Source organism: Chelonoidis abingdonii, chromosome 8 (genome assembly GCF_003597395.2).
Source record: "Chelonoidis abingdonii isolate Lonesome George chromosome 8, CheloAbing_2.0, whole genome shotgun sequence".
In the NCBI taxonomy this organism is placed as follows: domain Eukaryota; kingdom Metazoa; phylum Chordata; order Testudines; family Testudinidae; genus Chelonoidis; species Chelonoidis abingdonii.
The window spans coordinates 32,416,114-32,426,844 of NC_133776.1; the positions used below are offsets into that span (position 1 = coordinate 32,416,114).

Below are 10,731 nucleotides of genomic sequence, written 5' to 3' on the forward strand. Positions count from 1 at the left end.
CTTTTGTATCTATTTTTGTCTGTGAAAACTATTTTTAAAAAATTAACAAAATGGCTTAAAAAGAGCCCATTATCCTCAAAGTACTTTTCTTTTTAGCTTGCTTTCTTGTATGGAATAGTGTCCCTCATTTCAGCTTCCAGAGAACTCACCAGACAACTTACCTCTCTTGTTTCCAATCCCTTCTCAAATCACCCTTCTCTGCAAAGCCTTTACAACACAACCACTTCTAGACCCCTTCACCAGCTCCAACTCATACAGACAGATCAGTTACTGTTTTTTTTTCTCTTCTATTTTGTCTTTGACTGAACTATTTTGTAAACTATTTGGGGCAGGTACTTGTTTTGTTTTTAAATCAGCAAGTACGTTGCCATTTGATAAGTATTAATAAGAGGTGATTGTTTTTCTTGAGCTGCATTTTAAACTGTTTGTAAGAATGTCAGTGGCTGAAGGGAAACCTCTCAACAAGCTCCAAGAGCTGAGCCAAGTATGATTAGAAGATGACCTTCATGAACGGCTACAATGATGAATGTTTTAGGGCTTGTCTTCACAGCAGCATTAGCTTGAGTTATCTACCCTTGAGCTAACTCCCTCTCAAGCTATCCTAGCTCGACTGAGAGCAGCCACTCTGCAAAGTAATACTTGAGCTGCACAGAGTGTTTGTATTTAGCAGCACAGAGTGATTTTACAGCAGCACAGGGTAGCTACATCTCTACCCCATGACCAGCTCAAGTATCAGCAGCACTTGAGCTTTACCCCATATCATCTCACTGGCCTATTATCTCAAGTTTCAAGCACCTCTTAACTCCAGCAATATATTTATGTGTGAGCACAGGAGTGGGGTTAGGAGCAACACTTGAATTATACTTTGAGCTAACACTGTAGTAAAGACAAGCCCTGTGTGTGGCTGAAGGCTGGATACATGAGCTCTGACTGCAAGTTGCAATGAATGATGTTACTTCAGATGCACAACTCTCATGTGGATCAACTCAGCTCCTTCTTAACCACCTCTGAAACCCCTATAACTCTAATTCACATCCAACTACGAAAGGCCTGTTGAGTGCTGAGTGAAGTAATTGGCCCATTGGGAGTCAGGATGTGACGAACTGGGAATGTTCTTAATGTTTACTCTGAACACTGTGTTGGTGCCTCAGTGTCCCCTATGCAGTTCTTAAGTATCTAGGTGGTGGGATAAGGGTGTGTGATTGCTACAGAGGAAGGGGCCAGTGCCCCTAAATGCCTGGCACTCTGTCTCCTAGCAACTGATGGCCTGGGCCCCTCCTCTGCAAAGGTGCCAACTGCAGGTGTTGGAGACAAAGGGATCAGGTGACCTCCTGGCCCGGGAAAGGAGCTGAGCAGAGAGGAGGGGCTGGAGGGGGTGGTTAGTCTGGAGCTACCTGGAGATAAGGAGTGAAGTGCAGACCTAGGGGTCTGGCTCACTGCCCCCCAGAATGGACCCGGCCGAGGGGTCTGGTTCGCTGTATCTACAAGCTCTGTTTTAGACCCTGTTCCTGTCATCGAATAAACCTCTGTTTTGCTGGCTGAGAGTCACGTCTGACTGCAAAGTGGGGGTGCAGAACCCTGTGGCTTCCCCAGGACCCCGCCTGGGTGGGCTCGCTGTGGGAAGCACACGGAGGGGCAGAGGATGCTGAATGCTCCAAGGAGAGACCCAGGAGGTGAAGACGTGTGAGCTTCTTGCCCTGAACAAGTCTGCTCCAAGGGAGAGGAGGCTCCCCAAAGCCCTGACTGGCTTAGTGGGGAGCAGTTCCAGAGCATCGCCCGGGGACTCCATGACAGGATCACTCTTCAAAATTCTCTACCTTGAAACGAATCTCTTCCATGCCAAAGACGGTGTGCTCTGTTGCATCTGCTTGTCAAAACCAAGGAGACATATCAAAGCTTTAAGGGTGCTTCAGCTGTGGCAGCCTCAGGCCTATACTGCCTATAGCTTGCACGTGCAAACACCCCAAATAACTGACAGCTCTAAAAATAAATCTATCAACAAACAACCCACTCTCTCGGCATCCTGCAATTCTCTTTCCCTATCTATCAGCAGTTTGGCATCAACACTGCACAGTAACAAGGCATTTCCTCCAGCTCCCAGGTCTGCTGCTGTGCTTGTTGCACTCCTGATGCACTGGGCAGACTCTGGACCCCCAGTAGCCTCCTTAATAACTTGTCAGCTGGGAAGTATCATAGATATGCAAAAATTGTGGGGGGTTTGGTGTTGGACTGGATGAGGTTCTGCTCTTCTTACTATATATAAGGCTATGGGGAACGTAGGGCTAACCCTGCTTGATAGCTTTGATGCAGTTCTCCTCTGGCCCAGGGTTGACTCTGAAGTTATGGCAGGATTTGTAGCACCTATCAAGATGAAAGCAAAGCACCTAATTGCACTGGACTCCGCTTCAGATTTCTCAAGACTTCCTGCTACTCCATCTTCATGCATATCTGCTGTCAAAAATCAATTGCTATTCAGGTCAGTGGTACTGGCATATATGATGAGAATCTTCTAGACTATTCTCCAGCAAACTGTATTAGCAGTTTTGGCAATCCCTGCACAGCTAAGTGGAGATGAAGAGGCATCTCTCAGTGTGGTGTTCTGCCAATCACAGCTTGACTGGTTGCACTGGAAGAAGTTTCCTGCATCCCAGGTATAATTCTCCTTGATGTACAAGCTGTAGCTTCATGTCCATGCCTGTGACTTCAGTGCTAAGAGGTCTTTTTCTTAGTTGGAGGAGTCTCCACACACTGTGTGCCTCTGGAGAGTCATTAAGAACTCTCCTTTAAAGGATCTAAGTCTGAGCTCAAATCTGTTTTTCCATTAAAATGTTCTAAGGATAATATGAGGGATAGTGATGTGGGTATCTGATACCACTGTATCAGCCCGGTACATGGATAGCTAAATATCCATTTGACCACTGGAAATATGTCCACAACTTCTCTTCCCTTTTTCCCTAGGGGTGGTAGAATTCAGGCATCTGAAATGTTGACCATATGTGCAACAGGTATGATCAGAGATGTGGGGCGGGGGGTGGGGGGAAGAGAATATTCTGACCCCTTAACCTTGTTACCCTCCCCTATATTTTTAATTCCCTCTTCTTTTCTTGTTCCCAATAATAAAAACAAATAATTTCCAAAGTTATTTTGTGCCCTCATATTCCTGCCATCAGCACTTTGAGCAGTTCCCTTGAAGCTTTAATAATACTGGTGGGTTGGGCTTCTTGCATTGCAGCACATCACACCCTGTTCAGATGCTACAGATCTGCCTGCCACTGTGGTGTTACAGCAGGAGGGGCTGTGGTCCCAATAGCATCAACAGCTATCTGATGGTGCAAGGTGCCTCTAAACAGGTTAAAATATGTTATAATGGAGTCTAGTTTGCAGAGTTTTTCCCTGCTTTCTACTTACGTCCAATTCAAAATGTTAAATTTTGAGCTGGTATCTGCTGGTGTCTGGTCTCTGAAGAGTTGCCTTAAGGCTGATTCAGTCATAACATGTCACTGTAGCTAGCTTTGGATTTCTTCTACTTCAAAACGTCTGTGCAGTGCAACCACATGGACTTTTTAATACTGTTATCAATGTTATTGCCTGTATGCTGCATTATGCAGTGAATCAAAATATGGAGTATTGATGTTTCTCTGGCTAATGCTAGCTACAACTGGTCTTCCCTACACAACCATGGTTCCATACAATTCTCTGTTTAGGTGAGGAAAAGACTGTTTTGTCACTTTAATAGGAGTTTGAATCACTTCACTCCTGGTTTTTAATCCTGAAGTCTTTACTTAGTTTTGACACAGTCATTACTCTGGCATGATTCTAGATCAGATTCAGCCTGTGGTCCACAGACCCCTGGGGGTCTGCAGACTGTCTAAGGGTTCCAGGAAAGGTTGTCATTGCCACAGAACAGTGGTTTTTAACCTGTGGTCTGCAGACTCCTATAGGTCTGCAGTCTATGTCCAAGATTTCCAAAAGGGTTCACACCTCCATTCGAAAATTGTAGAGGTCCACAAATGAAAAACGATTGAAAACCACTGTTCTCGATGAAGTCAAATGGAGCTTTGCCAGAATAAGGACAGAGTAGAAACTGAGAAAGGACTAAAGCATTTGGCCCAGAATTGATTACTGTGGGTTAGGGGATGAACTTTAGTTTTGTTAGCGATTACCCAGTTTAGGGATATTTGCTGTGTTATCCTCAACCTGTACTGTAGATGCCTATTTAAAAAAAATTAGTGGACTATGACGATCCTAAAGGGCTCTAAATATCTTATGCAAAATGTAGACATCCTTGGGGCTTCTTATTTTCTGGTAGTGAGAATTTAGCCAACACTTGCCATTTAGAAAAAAAGGAAATTATCTGGAATAATATATTCCAACCTGGGCAACCCATTACCTGAAAATTTGAGGGTAGAACAATAATTAGAGAAAAGTAATTAAAATTCACACTGGATTTCAAAATTTGGTTTCATTCAGATGTGGTGGTGGGCTGTTCTGGAGCTCCACACCCCAAAGAGCCCTGGGATTGCCCAGGAGCTGGGTGGGGGAGATGGCAGAAAACCAGACAGGTTTCAGTCAGAACCCAGCCTGGTTCCATCAGAACTGAGTCAAAATCAAACAGTCTCCTCAGAAGGTTTTGTCAGAATTTTTCTGTAATAATTTGAGCATTGGAGAAGATGACTGAGGATAGGTTAAGAGCTAAATATATAGGCCTCAATCTTCATTGGGATCTGTTACTCAAAGGGATAAAGTGAAGACACTGAGGCCTGTGCTAAGAGATCGCAGTACAGGATTAAGACCATATATTGTAGTTTGGATAAAAGATGACTAAAAAGGGTTTTTAATAATTTTTCATGAATATGTGAAGAATAGAAATTTGAGTTGGCTGAAAACTGTCCATTAAAATATTTATTTTGATGGTAATTTTTTTGGTAAAACAGGTTTCAGGTCTTTCAGTTTCAGTGAAAACAAAACAAAAAAACTTTCAATCTAAATTTTTCACCGTGGGGGAAAAGACCATTTCCTGACCAGTTCTCCTAGAAATGCTACAGACTGAGAGGGAATTGTTCAGAGCGGCACAAGGGAGGATAGTTAGGAGTCATGAGTTGAAATTAAGAAACAGGTAATTTAGTATGAATATCAAGAAAATCTTTTGGACAGTGTAATGTATTAAAATAGTCCAAAGAGAGTAATGGAAGCTTCATCCCTTAAGACAGTTTAAATCTAGAATGGACAAACTGCAGGACAACATATTATAGGGAATAACCATGCATTTGCGTGAGAGGAACTGGATTATTTATTAGGTCTTTTCCATCTCCAGTTTATACCATTCTATGATAAGTTGTGTAGCATCCCCTTTCCACCCGATTACCTTCTTTAATGCCTATCTGCTTGCAGGTTTTGATGGGCAGGTCTGGGTTCTTCTGGATCCTACCACCCACTCAGCAGGGTGTATCATCTTTATTTTTTCCTATGAATTTACTTGGCGGTGCCTCCACCCCTCTCACTCCTTCCTGGCAGGGTCACCAGGGCAGCTTGGGAGGAAAATTTTAACCACAGGGTAATCCCCACTTACTTGCCAGTTAGTTGGAGACTTCCAAGAAATAACACAAACACATACAATATATTCAACACAAAATTATATTAAACAGGAGACAAATATAACATAACAGAGTAAAACACTATTCTTAGGTTCAGTGGAGCCCATGCTGCTAATACCTGTGACTTTCCCCAGTCATGTGATTTGATGCAGCAAATGTAAGGTTAGTGTCCCATTGCTACGTGTACTTTGTTGGGGCCCTTGATGACCTATGATCACAAAATTCTCTGCAGTGGTTTAGCAGTGTGGCTGACAGGGTTTAGTACAGCCCAAAGGACTCACAAGTGGGAGAAGGTGGTAAATCCCTCCACAGGTTTAATATGCAGCAGATTATAAAATCCCTAAACCCTTACTCTCTGGCTTAAGGACACAGTTCAGGGAGTAGTGGGTCCCCAAAACAAATTCCCTAACTGACTGACTAAAAGATGGTGCACTCACAAACTCCATGAATGATCCTCAAGTTCAGAAATGACTCTAGAGCAAGTACTCACCAGCAGCTACACAACAAAAACACTAAACCAAGAACCTATCCTTGCAACAAAGCCCGATGCTAACTCTGTCCACATATTTATTCAAATGACACCATCATAGGACCTAATCACAACAGCCACGCCATCAGGGGCTTGTTCACCTGCACATCTACCAATGTGATATATGCCATCATGTGCCAGCAATGCCCCTATGCCACGTACATTGGCCAAACTGGACAGTCTCTACACAAAAGAATAAATGGACACAAATCTGACATCAGGAATCATACCATTCAAAAACTAGTAGGAGAACACTTCAACCTCTCTGGTCACTCAGTAACAGACTTAAAGATGGCAATTTTGCAACAGAAAAGCTTCAAAAACAGACTCCAATGAGAAACTGCCGAACTTGAATTAATATGCAAACTAGATACTATTAACTTGGGTTTGAATAGAGACTGGGAGTGGCTGAGTCATTACACATATTAAATCTATTTCCTCATGTTATTCTCACACCTTCTTGTCATCTGTCTTAAATGGGCCATCTTGATTATCACTACAAAAGTTTTTTTCCTCCTGCTAATACCTCATTTTAATTAATTAGCCTTTTACAGTTGATATGGCTACTTTCATCTTTTCATATTTTCTGTATGTATATATATTTCTTACTATATGTTCCAATCTATGCATCTGATGAAGTGGGCTGTAGCCCACAAAAGCTTATGTCAAATAAATGTGTTAGTCTCTAAGGTGCCACAAGTACTCCTGTTCTTTTTGCTGGACTCCTCGGTCACTGCAGAGGGGCTGATCTCTGCTGGCAGGGATCCTCTTCAGGCAGGAATCAGGCTGCTTTGGTCCCAGGATTTCCCCTCACCACAGAGGTGTGCAGGGCTTAAGGTGCAGATTACACAACTGTACTAAAATCCAGACTCTAGTCTCTTAGCCCAGCATCCAGACACACACACAGCAGGCAGCAGCCCTGGACTAGCAGGCAGAGCAGAGCTGACCATGTGGCGACTGGTCTCACCTAGAGAGCTGGAGGGCTAACTCAGCCTGGCTGGGGGAGTTTCCCAGCAAAACTCTACAAACTGGGAATCATCAGTGGACAAGGAAAAGCCCAGCAGCGGGATCTTGCTTTCAGGTCCCTAGAGGCCAGTTCTCAGGGGGAACCCTGCATGCAGGCCTGGGACTCACCAACTCCCCACACAGCCAGTCCTGCCCTTGCCCTGGCTGGCTCCAGCCTGACTCAAAAATAGCTTCTCCCCTTTCCTGAGCTTCCTGGGAGGGGCATCTCACTCCCTATTGGTTGCTAGGCAGACTCTGAGTTTGCCTTGGCTCCCCCTGACCTGCCAGCAGACAGAGCCCCAGGAATCCAGGTAATCTCCTTGGGGGTTAGTTGTTTTTGAAAAGTTTAAGGGTATTGGCTAAAACTAGTCAGAAGATAGAAAGGGTTTTTCCCATGGGAAAACTGACAAAACTTAGATTTGTAAGATGAAATGTGGAAGATGTAAAACAGCTGGAAAGCCCAACTCAGAGGAAAATGGGGAATATAAGGCATCCAGGCATAAGGCAATGATCCCATGAGGCATCATTTTGAAAATACACCTTTACCTCGATATAACGCTGTCCTCTGGAGCCAAAAAATCTTACCACATTATAGGTGAAACTGTGCTATATCAAACTTGCTTAGATCCACCAGAGTGCGCAGCCCCGTCCCTCCCGGAGCGCTGCTTTACCGCATTATATACGAATTTGTGTTGTATCGGGTAGCGTTATATTGAGGTAGAGGTGTACCATTTTCTCCCTTTTTGATGAGGGGAGGGGATGCGGCATAGGAATCCCTTGCCATGGTATATCATGGAAGTTGTAGTCCAGCCAGAGAGATTGGCCCATAGAGAAGAATGGAAGTTTAAGGCAACTAAGATTACAAAACCCATGGTTACAATGTGGCACCATTTTGAATTGAAATATATCAGATTTTTGATATTTAAGCTAAATCAAAATTTTCTGCAGAGAACAGACACTTTAGGCAAAATAAATTTAGTCTAAAACCCAGTTTTCCTTCAAATAGTTTTGATGGAAAAATTTTTACCAGATCCCCCCTGCTCCCCCAAAAAAATTAACTGTCAGACTCTCATGGACACTAAACCACACAATGTTGATTGAACCCAGTCCTATCTATGCAATTTCCACTATTATATGCACAAATAATGTAATGTGAATGCAATTGCTCCTCATTGGACATTCAGATGCATGTTTCCCTGATATGCAGTCATGGAAACTGCATCTGTAAATCTGCCATGGAATTGCTTGAATAGTTTGTGCACACTATTCCACACATAACTTTGAAACAAAGTGCACAGTGTTTAATTTTTAATTAACTCTGAACTGATGTGTTATATAAATTACTAACATTTAATTCAAATACATAGTTTTTGTTTGCAGTAGATCTTCACTCCTGCCCATGTCAAAAACAAAAAATTAAAAAAAAAAAAATTAAACTAGACTACACTTACCAGGGGATCAACACACGGCAATCGGTGATCAGGAGAGCATCTCCCGTTGACATAGCATAATGTGGACCCCAGTGGAAGTAGATCTAAGTATGTCGACTTCAGCTACATTATTTAGGTAGCTGAAGTTGCGTAACTTAGATTGATCTCCCCCCATAGTGTAGACAAGTCCTAAAATTTGCTTACTCCTGAACACACACACACACACACACACACACACACACTGACTTCTTTGTTACTTTTCCCCACGTGTCTCTTGTTTTTAATTTCTACTCTAAGCTCTTTATCCTTAATTTCACTTATGATGTGGTTCAAATATTGTTTCCAAATTCCTTTAAATTCTTCTAATTGATTTTCTTATCCTAAAATTACCCTTTCATATGCAGCTGTTACCGCTGCATCTGCACTCCCTCTCTTTCTCTCACACAGAGCCTTTCCTTGCAGGGAAACCTACTAAGCAATGAACATGTATGAGAATTCCATGATTTTTAAATAATTTAATATGAAATATTATTGCTGAGTCTAGTTCTAAAAAAAAGGCTATCTGCCCTTCTTCTCCCCCCAGGTTTAAACTAATCTTAATACTCAGTACTGATCAAAACCAAGAGCTCTCTAATTCACTTAATTCATAGAGTTATTCTTAGGCAATCTTGCTCCTTTATTACAATATGACAGCTTATTCACTATACTTACACTTCAGATATATCACTGTTGAGTTGCAGTACCCAGTGAAAAAGGAGTGAATTAAGGATGGAGTGGCAGCCTTAAATCTAAATTATTTCATTTTTATTGATTTTTAAATCACTGTTAAAATTATAGTAGCAGATTTTTTTTAAAAGTCTGCTTTCCTTTCTGCTTTGCATGGTATACATTATTATTGGCTGTGAAAATTCTCATTACTTTGCAGTAATGTGTAGTACGCAACAAAGCAACAGTGGTATCTCTCACCATGATATTGTGCTGTGCTACAGGCAGAACAATCACTTACTTTGACTAACAGGACACACAAGACAAATAGCCAGTGTAATTTTCCTCAGATATTGATACAGAGGCAAAACACATCTGAGTTTCTTGGGTGAGAATTTCTCTATTAAAAGTTTGTACCTTCTAAATGTTAGTTACACAGTGTCCTTTATTCTCAGTTTCCTGCATCTACTTGCCATTCAGCTTTTATTAAAGGATCCATGTCATGTGCAGCCATCTGTTGAAATGTTTACTAATATAGCTCTTGTCTTCGGAAACCAAGACTGTTACTTTAAATACTGTCTTAAGAAAAATAAGATCCCAAAAGTATTGGCTCAGATTTGTTGTTTAATTCAATTATTCAAATATTCCTTTGAAAAATACTTAATTTCACAATTTACTAATGGATTTGATTTATTTTTATTTTTTTAATGTGAAAAATGTTTTAGGGTGGAATTTTTCAAAAGTGCTCTTCACTGTCTTAACTCTGGTTGAATTGATTTCAGTGACAAAATTACTGCTGACTTCAGTAGGAGCAGGGTTAGGCCAATGCTCAGTGCTTTTGCATATCCCACCTTTAGAGCTCAGTTTCTCTATTGCACCTACAGTAGGGGCATGGGGAGAGCTGGCAGTGACCTGATCATGGCTCCCTGATTGTGCTCTGTCTGGTCCTGGAGTTCAGTTGCCCCCTGTACTTTTAACTTACACTGCTGGTGGAAGAGGTACTGCCAACAGATAGTTAAGCATGATGTAGCCTCACCCATACCCCTAAATTCTGTTGTTATATGGTCTAGATTCTGCTACTAGCTCATGGCTGTTTTGTTTTTTGGGTCTGTGGCTAAGCATGAAGATATTAAGCAGAGAGGAGATGAGTGAGACTGTTATGCTGAAAATGGTTTGAAGAGAGAGCAACAGATCACCTCAAGAGGGGGCTACATGGGAAGGAGATGACTTGGAATAACATTTATGTTCTCAAAAGAACCCAGGCCAGCTCAGTTTCTTGGTGGGTTGGTAGTGGGAGTCAGCTGATAGCTGTCACCCTATACTTCACAAGCCTGGTCTACACTACACGTTTAAACCAATTTTAGCAGCGTTAAACCGATTTAACGCTGTACCCGTCCACACTACGAGGCCCTTTATGTCGATATAAAGGGCTCTTTAAATTGGTTTCTGTACTCCTCCCCAATGAGAA

General features: G+C 42.1%; 1 protein-coding gene across 1 annotated transcript in view; it reads left to right on the forward strand.

Moving 5' to 3' along the window:
- SLC9A9 (solute carrier family 9 member A9) overlaps positions 1-10,731 on the forward strand; it is a 327,170-nt gene that overhangs the window by 152,639 nt on the left and 163,800 nt on the right. The window lies entirely within an intron of this gene.